We start from the raw sequence: 16511 nt of genomic DNA on the forward strand, positions 1-16511 counted from the left end.
CAGTAGATAGGCAGAGCTTTAGGCGCGGCTTGATATTTAAAAAAAAATCGCAAAATCAATTTCAAGAACTCGGCTGACAAATATTACGTACGGTTTATTCATAACCACGTATCGATTATCCTTTACTGAAAGTGGCCTTCGTCAATTATATAAAGTCTCTAAACCGATATTTGCGTCTGTTTTGCTCGCGAACTTTGTGGTGAGCTTAAAACAAGCTTTGTTTTATTGCCGCGTGTATAACATATTCTGGAGTTCACGTCCCGGACTGAAATACAGATTCTGCTCACTTGAAAGCACTTTTAAAATATCCAGAACCACGAGTCATTTCAGGGACCTCCCCTCCATACAACACGATCTGTTGTTACACGAGATACCTTGTTGCAGAATAAAAGCCTATTAGAATTTGTGTTGCATGGTAAACATATTCCGCTGAAATTCAGAAAATTGTCTAATAATGCGTAGCACTCTTACACCACTCGTTTTGAGTGTGAGTTCTTTACAAGCAAATTTTTTGGTTTTAAGGAATGCTGGCTGACCAATTATATCCATTTACGCTATGATAACGGTAACAGGTGCAACTTGCGCTAAATGCAGGGAAATGCAGTGTGTTATACGGCTTGCCATTTATCGTATTTTTATATTTTGTGACCTTTTTAGTTTTTCCAACTTTTTTTAGATCAATAATCTCCATTTATGGTAACATAGCGATTGTAGGCGAAACTTTCGCGAAATCTGAATCATTGTTGTAATGCCATGCAGGATACGGTTAGCCATTTTCCGTAATGTTTTTGTATTTTTTTATTTCAAAGTTTTTCAGAATGTCGTTGTAACGAAAATCCCCATTTACGCTCTTATAACCGTTACATGTTTAACTTACACGAAATCTGCGTTATTACAGAAATGCAGGGCGTTACACGGTTTGCCATTCTCGGTAATTTTTTTTACATTTCTCCTATTCTTCCAGGTTTTCAAAACTTTGTCCGTTCAATTGTCTCCATTTATGCCATTATACCGATAAAACATGAAACTTTGGCGAAATATGTATTTTTGTGGAAAGGCCATGCGTTGTTCGGTTTGAATTTTCTCTAATGTTTTTACATATATCTTATTTCTTAGTTTTTCGAAATTTTCTTAGACAAGTTCTCCATTTATGCTATTATAACGGTTACATAGGGACGTTCGCGAAATCTGCATTATTGTGGAAATGCAGGGCGTTACACGCTTCAACATTCTCCGCAATTTTATATATTTTTCTTATTTTTTAGTTTTTTTTTTAAATTTTGTTCGGCCAACTATCTCCATTTACTCTATTATGATTAGATGTGGAACTATCGCGAAATCTGCATCATTGCAAAAAGTCAGGTCGTTACATGGTCCTGGCTGTGGGAGTACTCGGCAAAGAATTATGCGCCATAAAAAAAAAGTTTGCATTTTAAAGCTGAAGGCTCAGGATGCACATCCAAGCACTGAAGTACACGTTTCTTGCATTACCTGCGAATATTTTCAGCGGAATAATTCCTGCGCTCTTTGCAAATTTTAGGTTTTAAGCTTTGGTTTACTGTATTTACTCGCGTAATGATCGCAATTTTTTCCCCCAGAATATGATGCAAATTTGGGGGTACGTTCATTACGCCAGGTAACTTTTTCTGCGAAAAAAGTTTCAGCGCAGAAAACACAAGTAAGTTGCAGGTCAGAATTTTTACGATAGTTGTCATGAACATAATAACCACAATTAATAAAAACATAATAAAAATCCCAAGGACCAGCGCCACCCGCATTAAAAGTCTCGCATAATGCAGTGTTTTCATGAATTACGGAACGCGCCTAAACGAGTTTCCTGCGAGGTGACAACAGTCCGACCAATAAGTGGCTGCTGCTGTCGCAGTGCGGGACATCAAAACAGACACGGCTGCCAACGCACAAGCTTAGCTCTTTTTTTTCTTTCTCATGTGAGTACATTATGTGCATTTAGTGAGAGTTTCTTCCGCACCAATAATGAGCTCATGCTTGCCGATATCGCTAATATCGGAAAGTTTGCGGCAATAACGTAGCCATGTCCGCTTTGAGAGGAGAGGAAACATAGGTAAGCCCGACCATCGTAAGCTAGACTTGGCCAACATACGACGTATGGCTGCGGCAAGTTCAGGGTGCGATCATTGCGCGGGACATAAAAGAAAGTCGTAGTTTGGCGATGATCTGCAGGGGTGCGATCATTATGCGAGTAAATACGGTATTTCCTACGCTTAAATATAGCTCAAGCCTCCTCGTAAATTATATGGTTTCTACCACAAAATTCCGGGCCTTGTACACTGACAGAGAGTGATTGATGTAGTCGGGGTTCTGTGCTAAAAATGATGTTTTCTTACACCTGCAGTTGTTCGATCCCTTGTCAGAGTACGTTAGGCACAAGAAAGACCACAATCATTTTCTTCGCTTGCAATCTTATGGAAAGAAAAGAGGAGTTTGTGTGGCTCTATTATAAGCTGAGCATCAGCATTCAGGCGTAGAGAGCCATTGAAGCGTTGATGGATCGGATGCATTACACTCTAAACCCACAACGTGCATCTATTCATGCCCCGCATCCATTAAGGGCGACGTCAAAACAATAGTATACTTTTTCTTAAAAGCCTGGACATAACTCGCATTCTCAGACTTCAGGCAACTCCGAACTCATGCCCTGTACTAAAAACTAATGCTGCCTCTGCCAAATTACCGGCATCGGCAATAACACTACCTCCTACTTCTGTTGTTAACTACAATGCAGCTTTTCTTGTTACGACAAAGTGGGTCTTCATGATGCACTGGGAACCTGAGTAGAATGAAAGCCATGTGTCATGGCAATGTCGATGCTGCTTTCGTGCGCTTTCAAACATAACCAACTAGGGAAAGGATTAAAGCCATTTTTTCTCCTTGTTTTTGTCTTAACAATACTCTACTTCTTGAAAAACGTTTTAGCAGCATGTGGGAAATGCTATGACGCAATCGGGACAAGTTATTCAGCCCTGCTGAGCAAAAACTTCCTGGAATTAGATTTTCATGACTTGCTTTATTTTATGCATGGCGCCATTGAAATGCCTGAAGGAGAGTTTGCTCCTTCCAAAGAAATTACGGCGTCTACGCTATGACACACTGTTCGTTTTCATGCTAAAAATGGTTGGTTCTTACAACAGATGCTCACCGATAGCGTGGCATTTACTAAGGAATTAGTGAAAAATATATCCTGTTTTGTTCCTTTTGCCTAACATTTTTCGGCTACTATCGAATCTGTAAGGACGCTATTCTCTGGCTGTCTGGCATCCTATTCCAAGTATGATTACACCGAATAGAATCTACAGATTACACTACAATATTATAACTGGTTTTAGTTCTGTCGGTCACTTCCGGGCTTGTTTTCTGTGTGTGTGTGTGCGTGCGTGTGACTGTGTGTGTGTGTGTGTGTGTGTGTGTGTGTGTGTGCGCGTGCGCGCGCGCGTGCGTGTGTGTGTGTGTATGTGTGTGTGTGTGTATGTATGATGATGATGATGGTTTGATGTTTATGGCGCAAGGCCAACTGGGGCAAAGAGCGCCAAAACAATAGTCGTATATGAGAGGTGATAACTTAAACACTAAGTAAAATCAGCAAAAACAAAAGTAAAATAACAAAGCGACAATGAGCATGGCTGGTGTATAGGGCCAGATTTCATGATGCGTGATAGGAAATGAGGTTTAAAAACTTGACGTCCGACAAATACTCAAACACACGTTTCACGGAAACAATAGCTTAGAAAACGATGGATGTAGGGGAATATGTTGTCTGTAGAGTTCTCTGAAGTGTTTGTGTCGTGTTGTGTGAAGTGCCTTGCATGTGATTAGTATGTGCACTACGGATAGGGCCTCTCCGCACCTGCTGCACTGGGGTCTAGAAGATCCCGTCAGCAGATACGAGTGCGTCGCATGGGTGTGCCCTATCCGCAGCCTACCCAAGGCGACTTCCGTGTGTCTGTTGTGTTGTACTGTCCGAAGTGTGGCTTTATTACATGTAGTTTGTTGTCTGTCTGTTCGTCCCAGTGTGTTTGCCATGTTCTGCGCAGGTGTTGTCTTATGTGAGGCTTGAGGTCTGTGTAGGGTATCGTTGTAATGTCTACAGTGTTCCTGAGTGCAGCTGCAGCGGCCCTCTCGTCTGCCAACTCATTCCCAGCGATGCCTGCGTGTCCTGGGACCCAGCAGAGGACCAGCTCGTGCTTTTGTGCATACACGGATATGATAGTGTTGAATACAAGATTAACTATGTGGTTTTTGGGGGGCTTGTGCGATGACAGTGCGCAGACAACACTCAAAGAATATGTATAGATGATGGAATTGGGAATTTGATTTTCAAGAATGTGTCGTACAATCAGTAAAATTCCATACGCTTCTGCTGAAAAAAATTGTTGTGTGCACGCTCATGGTTCTGGCTGCATTGAAGTTTGGACCATGAGCAGCACACGACACCATAGTGGAGGTTTTAGAAGCGTCACTATAAAATTCTGCACATGTGTATTTAAACTGCAAAGACAGAAAGTGCTGCAGTATTGCAGCTCGTGGTACACGATTTTTGTCAAGTCTCATAAAAGAAAGGTCGCACGACACAGGGCGAACTTGCCAAGGCGGTAAACTGTTAGAAAAAGATGTCCTGTACACATCTAAAAACAAAGCACTGAGATCCGAGGCTCGCTCTCTCACTCTAAGTGAAAAGGGCAGAGGAACGGATGGGCGATTTACAAAGAGCAAAGATGTTGATGTATCGTTAAAGACAGGATAAAAAGGATGATTATTCAGCGACGAAATTTTAAAAGCCTAAAGCAAGTCCATGTACGTTCGTTGGTTCTCAAGGCTCCACTTATCACACTCGACATAAAGACTCTCAGCAGGGCTAGTGCGAAAAGCACCCCAAGCAAGACGAAGCCCCAAGTGTAGCACTGGGTCCAGAATTCGCAAGGCTGTCTTAGTCGCCGACCCATACACCACACTGCCATAGTCTAAACGAGACCCAACCAATGCAGTATACAAGCGAAGCAGGAGTTCTTTGTCGGAACCGTAGGATTGGTGGGAGAGAACCTTAGGTATATTCATTGTTTTGAGACATTTATTTTTAAGTTCCTTGATGTGGGGAATGAATGTGAGTTTGTGATCAAACACAACACCTAAGAACTTGTGCTCCTTGTTCACAGGAAGCGACACGCCATTCAGAGTAATGTCTGGGTCCGGATGGACCCCGCGCTTCCTGGAGAACACAACGCAGGAGCTTTTTACAGGATTCAATTTAAAACCATTCTTGTCTGCCCAGCCGGCAAGTTTCTTTACACCAAGCTGGACTTGACGTTCGCAGATTGACATATTGCATGATTTATAGGATATCTGGACGTCATCTACATACATGGAATAAGAGATTGTAGGTGGCAGTGCCTTACCAAGAGAGTTAATTTTTACTATGAAGAGAGTGCAGCTCAACACGCCACCTTGTGGCACGCCATTTTCTTGCACGTGAACCCTTAAAAGTGCACCACCGACTCTTACTCGGAACGTTCTGTCTGACAAGTAACTGACAAGAGCGTTCAACATGTTACCCAAAACACCGAATGACTTAAGGTCCCTAAGGATCCCATAACGCCAAGCGGTGTCGTATGCCTTCTCAAGGTCGAAAAACACAGTTAAACAATACTGCTTGTGCGCGAAGGCATCCTTGATGTACGAGTCAAGAGCTAACAGTTGATCGTTCGTCGATCGCCCCAACCTGAAGCCTGCCTGGCAGCTCTCGAGAAGACCGTTGTACTCAAGGAAGTACACGAACCTGCGATTTATCATCTTCTCGAAGAGCTTGCACAGGCAGCTTGTCAGGGCAATAGGACAGTAACTTGAGGGGGATGACGGGTCCTTACCCTCCTTCAGGAAAGCTACAACTATAGCCTCCTTCCAAGAGTTTGGAATATGCCCCGAAAGCCATATCTTGTTATATGGGTGTAAGAGTGTTAGAAGCGTGTCTGCGTGCAGGTGTTGTATCATTGTATATGTAATGTTGTCTGGGCCTGGAGCTGAGGGTTTACACGTACTCAGGGCAGCCCTCAGCTCATGTAGTGAAAACAGGGAGTTGTAAGAAGTCTGCGATTTGTTGTTGTCGTGTAGTGACTTCTTTTCACTAGAGTCTTTATACCTCAGGAAAGTGTTCGTGTAGTGTGCAGAACTGGACATGTGTTGGAAGTGTTGTGCGAGTGTGTCAGCCTGGTCTTCGAGTGTGTCCCCTGTTATGCTGACCAGAGGCAGGCTGTGTGTTTGTTGTCCTTTGAGTTCGCGTATTCTTGTCCATACTTTCCGTGTGTCTGTGTAGGAGTTTATTGATGTTATGAAGGAACGCCAACTCTCTCGTTTTGCCTCACGACGCACACGTTTTCCTAACGCCTTGGCCCGTTTGAACAAAATGAGGTTACCCGACGTGGGGTACCGACGAAGGACACCCCACGCCTTGTTCTGGGCCTCTCGTGCCCGCCTGCAGTCCTCATTCCACCACGGCCTCCGCTGGTTGCGCGGGGCACCAGAGGCGTGGGGAATGGACCTTTCGGCGGCGTCGAGGATGTGTGCCGTGAGCAGTTGGGTAGCTTCTTCAACGTGTAGGTGTCCTATGGATGTGTGGTGTAGTTTGGATGTCTCTGTAAATGTATTCCAGTTAGCTCTTGCTTCATTAAACCTTTTATGGGAAGATGGACTGCTCGGGCCTGTACCTATATGCGTTAATGAAGTGGGGAAATGGTCACTACCATATGGGTCTGTGCCCACGCCCCATTCAAGACATGAAAAGAGAATTGCAGAACCAATAGCCAAGTCAAGATGTGAGAATGTGTTGTGACCTGTGTTATGGTATGTAGGCTATTTCTTGTTGAAAAGGCATGCTCCAGAGGATGTTAAAATCTTCTCTATCAGGCGACCTCGGGCATCCGTGCGAGAAGAGCCCCAAAGAGAGTTATGAGCATTAAGATCGCCTGTAAGGATGTACGGTTCGGGCAGCTGGTCAACCAGCGCCTCGAAGTCAGAGCTCGAAAGTGAGACATCAGGAGGAATGTATATGGAGCATACCGTTATCAACCTATTAAATATTATTGTTCGAATTGCTACAGCCTCAAGGACAGTGTTCAAGGTGACAGGGTGGCATGCTAAGGATTTGCGGGCAATTATGGCCACACCGCCAGAAGAGTGTGTGCAGCCATCCCTGTCATTCCTGTATACCAGGTAACTATTCAAGAAATTTGTGTGTTTGGAATTAAGATGTGTTTCCTGGACACACTTTAAACTTGGCTGATTGGCAATCAGAATCTCATGCACGTCGTCAAGATTATTCAGAAGGCCTCTGCAGTTCCATTGAACAATGTTTTCTCTTCCCATTACGATGTGTTAGAGCTACTGGAGTGTGATTATTTATGTAGGGTCTTTCGGGGCTTGCACTCTTGGAAGGGGTTTTCTGACCTTCTCTACTGACCTGGACGTCGCAGCCCGTTCCTTCCGCTGCGATGAAAGCCGGAAGGGCTCGATGTCCATGTCGTCATCTGATGGCAAGGGGTGCCCAGCGGACTGGGCCCCCTTGACGTGGTACCCTTTCGGGTGTTCTTTGCCTGCGCTGCCAGTGCCGAAGGCGTGGGGAGCACCACAGGTGGCACAGGCAGTGAGGCGGAGGAGGGGGTCGCTGCGACTGCCTCCGTCTCCATCTCCGTGCCCTTGCGTGTGCTTTGGGCCGGTGGAGAGGAAGCAGTGGATGCAGCGGCATCCCCAACAGACGTTGTTGCCACCACAGCCGCTGCTGGGTGAGCGAGCGGTGCGGAGGTGGGTTGGGCTGCCATAGGCAACCCAGGGGGGGGGGGGGGGTGGGGGCGGGACCAAGTCCGACTCGTGGTACTGGGTCCCCGCCGAAACCAAACGCCGCTCCGCCCCCCGGCGAGCTGTGTCGGCGTACCTGCCCAGAGGGAAGGAGGCGAACCTCTTTCGCGCCTCTGGGAAGGTGATGTTTTCGGTTATCTTAAGGTTAATGATTTTTTTTTCAAGATGAAACTTTTCACAAGCGCCAGAGTATGCTGCGTGTGGACCCTGGCAATTCGGGCAGGTGAAGTTGGTTGCAGTGCAGTTGTCAGAGAGATGATCGTGCTGGGCGCATTTGGCACATGTTGTTCTGCCTCGACAGGAGTTGGTACCATGCCCGAACCTCTGGCACTTGAAACAGCGCCTCGGGTTCGGGATGTACGGCCGGACAGAACAACGGATGAAACCTGCGCTGACATGCTCGGGCAGTGTGCAGCGGTCAAAAGTCAGGATCAGATGTTTGGTGGCTATTTCTGTGTTCTCTCTCCTGATGACGATGCGCCTTACTGCTGTCACGCCTTGTTCTTTTAGGCCTTCGAGCAAATCAGTCTCTGTCTCGGTTAGGAGATCTGCCTCAGAGATCACACCTTGACAACTGTTGAGGCTGCGGTGGGGTGTGACCCTGATCTCCAGATCTGCCATGCGGGTTTGTTTCAGGAGGATTGTGGATTGCTGCTTGGTTTTAACTTCAACTAGCACTTCACCAGTTCTGAGTTTTTTGGCGTCATATGTTTTGCCGATGATACCTTCAAGGTATTTAGAAACAAGAAATACCGATTGAGAGGAAACCGGCTTCGATTTGTTCACAGATTCCATGATCAAAAAACGAGGGTAGTTATCTGGCTTTGGGAGCGAGATAGAAGGCAAAGAAGGAAAAGATACTTCGGCGCGGCCCCTTTTAGGGGGCCGATCACGTCTGGGGGGGGGGTTTTGATTTATCCATATGGCATAGGAAAAGGCAGGGAGACGGGGGTACTTTCTTCCTTGACCTTACCCTGGTAGTCAAAGAGGTCCCGGAGCTCCCTGCCTGGTGAACAGACAGGGAGCCCATCCGCCGGGGCTTGACCTGGGCTCCGACGGCCACCGTTCGTGGTTTCTAACCCTCCACCTATAAACACATCGCCACGGTTGGATCCAGCTTATGTTTGGGGGCTCGGGGTCCGCGGTATCGCCAGTACCGTCACCAAGATTACTCAAGGTGCCCCGTGCAGGGGTGTGTATGTATGTCCCACTTGTATACCTCGACTGTAAAATACACGCAATTCTACTTGAGAAATAAACTTCGATTTTATTTTATTTTATTTGATAAATGGCTAAACAGGCTTGCAATCTACAACCGCTGTTGCCACAGCGAATGCAGTCAGGAACAATTAAAGAATATCTTTACTAGTTAGCACCCACAAAAGTACGAAAGCAATCCTAGATTTGTTATCGCATGCAACAATGCACATCGAATAGATGTCATAAACTATCAAAATCATTGGTGTATAGTTAAGAAAATAAATGAAAAACTAAAAGGTGGTTCGCTCGTGCTGCCGCTGAACCGCACGGATGGCCTTCCTGTTTGTGGTCAATAGCCCCACTGTGGCCAATCGTGCCAAGCAGCTACTACACTGTCCGTGGTGGGGAACATTCATAAACACGATCTGTGCGGCCGCGCCATTATCACTATTATCAAACTGGCCGAATATTAATTTCAATTATTTTAATAACATGTCGTTTAACTGCTTGGAATCCAAATGTGTTGTTCAGGAAAACAGTTGTACTTTAGTCCTCATGTAACTACTTCGTGGTTTGTTTAGGAAAACCCAACGCAAGAAATAAATGCTACCTTTTCCATAGGCCATGTGGAGTACGCTTAGATTACTACGTATGGTGAAAATGAATGGCGTAGACCATTTTCGGCGTCGCTGCCAGAAACCGTCACGCGAAGTCACGCCCCCGCCCCAATAAAAACCTCAGTTTGTATCAGGATTATTTACAATCAACTATGCCACTGATTGTGGGAAGCGATAACAAAAGCGCTCTTCTCCAAAAGAAGGTAGTTGAAGCTCAAAAATTCTTACGGCCCTCGACCACGAAACGCGCAAATAGGGAAGCAAGCGCTTTCACAATAAAAGGGAGCGCAAGAGGGGTCACATGACGCTGTGAAACGCCTGCATGCCGACGTTATTTATGCTGTTACTTCATTTACTGACCTAAGCAGGAAATTCTGATTTTAGCCAGTAAATTATGACCTTTCGAAAGTCTAGAAAAACTTCACAGAAGCGTTTTAGAAAAAAGAGGCAGGTAATAAGGGACTGACTGCCCACAGCGAAAGCTCTAGATCCACCCCTTAAAACCTTTTTCCACTTCTTCCTCGAAAGCGCGGGTTTGCATCACGGAATATTAAGATAAGCATCAAGGTAAGCTTTGCTGTGGTATATTAAGCAAGCTACAGGACAAGCCTGGCACATCCTATACGCACCCTGACTCGCTTGGAACTCTCCTTTAATTATTTTTAGTATCTTTTAAAAGAACCCTGCTGTTCAGCCTCAGCAGCCAAGGAGTAGATCAGCGGGTTTTGGAATGAATGGCTTGGCATCAAACCGCAGCAATGTCAATAGAGAGTTTTAGCTAACCGTGTTCGACGGTCCGCTCCGGTATCGGCGGCACACTCAGCGCAAGCGGAGCCAATGCCGTTCGCGGCCGAGCGCGCCACGCATGCGCAATGACGCTCCCGCTCGCTATCGGAGCGGAGCGGACCGTGAAAAACGGCCAGCTAAAACTCGCTAATGTTTTTTTAAGTGCGAATGCACTTTATAAGCGACCGCAGTCCTCCTCTCCCTAGCAACGGCGTGGAGCGGAGAGGAGCGTCGGTAGCAACGGCGCAGTGACGTCACTCACCACGTGACGACACGCCCCTCACCACTCCTCGCGGCGCGACGGCGTGCGCGCGCGCGTCCCTCTCCCTTCCCCGCGCCGTGACGTCACACACTCCACCCCTCTCCCCGGCAGCTGCCGTGCGCCGCTGCGTGTCACTTTCCCTCCCCGCGCCGTGACGTCACGCACCCGCACCTCCTCTCCCCTCGCTCGGCTGCAGCTGCCGTGCGCCGCTGCGCGCGTCCCTCTCCCCTTGCGCTCGCCTCCTCTCTCAGCCACCTGGCTCGCTGCGCTCGGCGCGGCGTGCCCCCCTATATATGCAGCGATAAACTGCCAGACCTCCGTGGGTCGGCTCGCGCGCGCTCTCTCGCTAGTCTCCTGGCTCGCTCTGCTCCAGTTTAGACCGTTCGCTGGCTGGGCGCCTCTCAAGGCGATGTCAGAATTGCTACGCCGTGTACTCTCGGCGCAAGAAATGCATTCGCACTTCCTCACGATTCCCTTCGGGGAGGTGGGGGCAATTTTTTTTTCAGAACCCGGGTCTTTTATTTGACGTATTAATTTATTTGTTTCATTTTATTTACTAAGGTGAACTCTAAGCAACCGTGTTGTTAACAAGGGTAGATTAATATCTTTCATGTCGGTTTAGGGGCGCACCGTGGGATAGCAACATGTTTTATTTACGCTCTGCATCGCACCCGAAGCGCCGGGTTCGTACCTATCTGGGAACGCATTACCGCACCCATGTCAGTGCCCGCAGGACTCGTTCACCCACAAAGTATTCGTTGACCAAAAGTGGGCAACCAAGCAAACAGAACAGGGGCGGTATTCTCGAGTTTTGTCCCTTTTGCGTCCCTTTCAAAAATGTCCCTTTTGGCGAGCCCCGATTGGCTAAAAGCAAACAACCGGAAGTGACGTAACCCGAGCGCGGCAAACCTACTGCCAACTTTTCTTCATGCTGCCCACGTCCACTGCTTAACCGGAAGTACGTCACGATGAAAGGGACGCAAAAGGGATGTTTTCAAAAGGGACAGTTACGAGAATACCGCCCCAGCACTTGTCGTCAAGTTGCCGCTGGAATGATAAGAATGCTGCCACCTTTCTTGTTAAAATACACGTTTTCATCTGTCGGTGTTCCAGGAATTTTTAAAGTATTGAATTGTCATGTATCTGGCTAATGTTCGATTTAATAGTGCAGGTAATATCTGTTGCACTATGAGAAGGTTTTTATTAGCACAAATTTTTAAATGCGACGTAATAGTATAAATCCAATTTTTTTTTGGAAACCCTGCGCCACAGAACACCGAGTAAGCCCAGATGTGCGCTTAAGTTTCATCTGTTGCACTCGACCGGCAATCACACCTGAGCACTATAAAACAGTGCACTGTTCGAACATTGTGCACTTATATGAGGAGAAGGTAGTTCCAAAAACTTCCAAAAGCTTTATTCTTACTGCGTTTGACTCGGGGCCGAAACAACGTTGGGCCTACAGCTGGAAATCGGTAACTGGCCATTTTCCCGCACTCTTAAGCTAGGAAACTCTCAACTTTGTGACACATCCGGAAAACTAGGCTTGCGTGTTCTATATCGCATCGGTTTGTTTCGGTGCGGCTAGCGAGATAAGAGCAAGCAAGGCGCTAATTAGATACGACATCCGAGAGGCAAGCCGCCAGGCGACGTGTGTTGCCTTATGTGTGATCAGGCTAGGACAATTCGGGAGGCGCGAGTAAGGAACTTCTAATACCTATAGAAGACGTGGCTGGACGAGGCAAGAAGCTGGGAAAATTTGTCGATGAGGCAGAATGGCGGCTTGGAAAGTCTCATTATCGCCGCCGACAGGCAAATCAATCACCGATAGGACTCGGTGTCCCGCTGTCTCGGTGTCACGCTGTCACGGTGTCACGCTGTTGAGCGGCCGACTTGTTCAGAGCAGCCGCAACGGTGCTGAAGGGCCGGGGCGGAGTGCGCATAGGCCTGCCCGCTGCATGCACGTCGCTTCCGTCATCCTGGTCATGGGACAGGGAGGAGCACCTAATGTCGGCAGCGCCCTGGCTTTCGCCCTGGCTGACTTTCGCCTTGCTGGCAATGACCGGTGAAAAACTGCGACTCAATCGCTTTCTCTTCTTGGGACTCACCAGACCACCCTCAGGATCACTGCCACGAAATTGGTTCCTCTTCTTGCGCTTCGTTTTCTTGTATGTACGAGTGACGTTTGTGCTTTCTTGTCTCGCTTACTATTTTTGGCGCCTCTTCAGCTGGTTGAGCGGGAATAACAGGTCCGTGCTGCTTTATGGGAACCAGAAAGGTGACAGATTGCTCCTTCATCCTTGGGGTCTTCTAATTTTGTATAGATAAACATACATTAAGATTGGCGAAGCTTGACACAGCCCGCCCCCCCCCCCCCCCTGACATCTTGTGTTCATTCATGTTTTACAACGAGCATTATACAAATTATGCAATACGAGGAGAAGCCACAACAGAAAAAAAAATCTATTCATAAAAAATAGCAGCACATTCCCACGTGTGCCCTGGGGCTGATTTTTCTCTCGTTTTCTTTGATTTCTTGAAAAGAAACAAAGAGGATGTGCTATTTACAGCTAATTTGCATTCCATTTAGTCTATTTTAATGACTGAATGTGTTAACGCCGCTATTTATGCATTTTTGGACAGACAAATGATTACAGAGTTGGTGCTTCCTTCACACTTTTGTGTTTATGTATGGTTTTTAGGTTTATATTTTTGTCGTGCTCGGTGAGTGTGGTCGATCACACAGTTATTTTTGATGTGTTTAGTTCTTCTGCAGTATTTTTCTAGTTCCTGATATTATGGCTTTTTGTTGTTGTTTTTTTTTCGAAAAATGATCTATATGTACGCTGTTCTAACAATCCCAAGTGTTCGCTAATATCCGTTTTTATAGTAGATCCAAAGCGTAACACGGTTCTATTGTCGAGCAGCTATATAGGCTGCGCAACATTTTCTTTCCAAGTTAATGCGTAAGTATTGTTTGTCGAGTTTCAAGTGCCAACATGGCCTTCCTTTAGCACAAAAATTGGTCACTGGCAAAAGGCGCCATATAAGAACTTGTGTAGAGTCGCCAAAGAATGAACAGCGATGACTGTAGCCCGTTGGAGATGAGAGATCTGACGTTTTATTTATACGCGACGCAAACGCACAATCAGGATGCCCCACGTCCTACTTATTTAATCTGACCACGCCTAGAAGCACGCACGTTCCGGTTCTGCTCCGGTGGACTGCTCCTTAAGCACAGTTTCTGTTTAGCGCACGGCATGCAGAATGAACCTAGGCTGAATTTCTGAGTTGTTTCCCGTTCCAAGAAGCTGCGCTCTGCATCCGGTTCCATTCATTACGTAGCAACGGTTTCCGAGCCTCTGATCACAGAAACCTTGCTTTTTTTTCCGCCACATTAGTTTCCTCTGTCTCCGAGGTGTGCCCCGTCAAATGACCATAAAAGGGAAACAATGGAAAATTCCTCCCCATATCGCTGATGACCTGGCTGTTATCGTGGCATGATCATGTTTAGGAATACGCAACAAGGAACTGTCTGCACTTTGAATAAAAAATCAAGGAATTTGTCTTGGTTAAATATGGGTTAGAACGCACGAATCCTATATTATAAACGCGCATGCATTTATGGACTGAAAGGTCAGGCAGTGGCATGAAAATTCACAATTATGGAGTATAAGGCGCTGAAGCCGCACCTGCGCAGTAGAGGAGGGCTCTGGAATAATTTTCGCCACCTGTGAATCTTTAACCTACGCCGAAATATCAAAGCTCGGGTTTTTTACCACGAAAGTGTTTTATTCCGTGATTCATGAAGATTTCACTTACGTCATACCCGTCACGGAAGTGGCGCCAGTACAACCAAGCAAGCAGCCTGTAAAGACTGCACCTCTGCACACAGGGTCTTCTTGCAAGGAAGCAACTTTTAGTACTAAAGTGTACGTTATACTTGGGGCTGTTCGTTTCCGGGTTTTATACTTTAACACAAAAGTGTTTTATCCCCGGATACACAAAGATTCAACTGACGCCATATTCATCACGAAAATGAGGCCAATACACCTTTGCCGAAGCGACCCGCCAGCAGGAAGTCGCTCGACAAGCACACCCACAAGACAGCCACTGATCCGGAAATTAGGCTCAGCTGCAGATTTCGCTGCACAGTTCACTTTCGTCTTTTACCGATTCCTATGACAGAGAAATCAACCACGGTTGTTTTTACGTTTTTCTTCCATGAGGAAAGCGGCGACAGCGGCGGGGATCGAACCCGCATCCTTGGGCTTAGTAGAACAACGCCTTAGCCACTGAGCTATCACGGCAGGGGTGAGGCGAAAACTTCCAAGCGCTCAGGAATGGGCACAATCATAATTAAAAATGGGGTACAAATAAAACGAATATATTGATATAACTTGCGAAAAGATTATCACGATTGGTTACCTATGCAGTGCCATAAAGTTTGCTATCAATGATGTAGCGGCCGGCATAAGATGCCTTCTTCGTAATAATAAAGGACCCAGGTTTTCCACCGGCGTTCCGGAAGCTCTCTTCAAGGCAAGAATGTAAGTCCTCGAGCCGAACTGTTCTCCCATCTTTGATGACTGAATTTATTTAGTTTGCACCCGCGGTATTTTTTACGAGGACTCGCGCTTAACCGCTGATTGGTGGAGTTCACTGTGTGGCTCGTTCGGTTGTGTTGTGTAAAACATACGCACACGAGCTCCTGAGTTGGGTTCCTATCCACGAATACTGCATTTCGGACAGGAAGGTAAGACGAAAGATATTTTCGCGACATAGTGAGAAAGAAATATTGTGAGATATTTTCACGCCATTTGACAATCTGGGGGGTATGTCTAAAGTAATAATCCTTGCAGCCGGAACGCTCCGCCTCTCAACGCAGGCGTAGAGTCTGTTTACACTTTAGTTTGAATCGAAAAAAACGCCACAAGTTTTAAGGGTTCAGGTTTCTTTTTCCAGAATAGGAGTAACGATCATTGTTGCATGGGCGAAGGTGTACAAGTGCAGCACTTTGTCATGTCGAGGTAGCCCGGTTGGCCAACGGCTTGCAGAGGAGTTGCCTCCGTTCCGACGAGGAAGAGCCGAAGTCAAACAAAGCTTCATTAATGCGTGGGGATTCTAGATAAGCGATGATGCAGGTAGCGGCACGCTTACGTGCTTACAACAAAACTCGAACGGGCAGAGAAACGTTCTTAACGGTGGTCCTGGACGCACTTCTCCCTTGTCAGAAAGACGGCTTATTTCTTGTCTCTAATGCAGCGGTCAAAACAAGCCCCGAGGCGTTCGAAGCAGAAGACACACACAAGCAAAAACGCTCCTGCAGATTTGGAGAGGCGGTGAGTTAGACGTCGCGGCCGTCAAATGCCGCTGCGACAAGCCCTTGCACGCTCAAGAGGGTTCGGGCCGCGCCATATTCTTGGAGTCGCAACAGCGCTGCAGCGTGTACCGACCTGCATGGCACCAGTCCTAAAAGTGACTCTCCTATCACGTCATCGGTGTCGTGCGGGAAAGTACTACGTCGCGTCGCCGTGTTATACACTATTGAAGCCTGCGCGCCACGTCAACACATACCACAATCGACTCCTAACGTCAGGTACTTCCTACGAAATAGTCGGTGCTGCCTCTTAGTGTACTTTTGGTATCGGCGTGCTCTGCGCTGCGTTTCTTTGCAGTTCAGAAATATGGATGTTAAAGGCGGGATGAAAAACTTCAAGAATATTTTTGTATTTTGGAAACAGAGAAGCTCTAGCGTATACTGC

Source organism: Haemaphysalis longicornis, unplaced genomic scaffold (genome assembly GCF_048455015.1).
Source record: "Haemaphysalis longicornis isolate Haplotype H1 unplaced genomic scaffold, Haemaphysalis longicornis Haplotype H1 scaffold_4, whole genome shotgun sequence".
In the NCBI taxonomy this organism is placed as follows: domain Eukaryota; kingdom Metazoa; phylum Arthropoda; class Arachnida; order Ixodida; family Ixodidae; genus Haemaphysalis; species Haemaphysalis longicornis.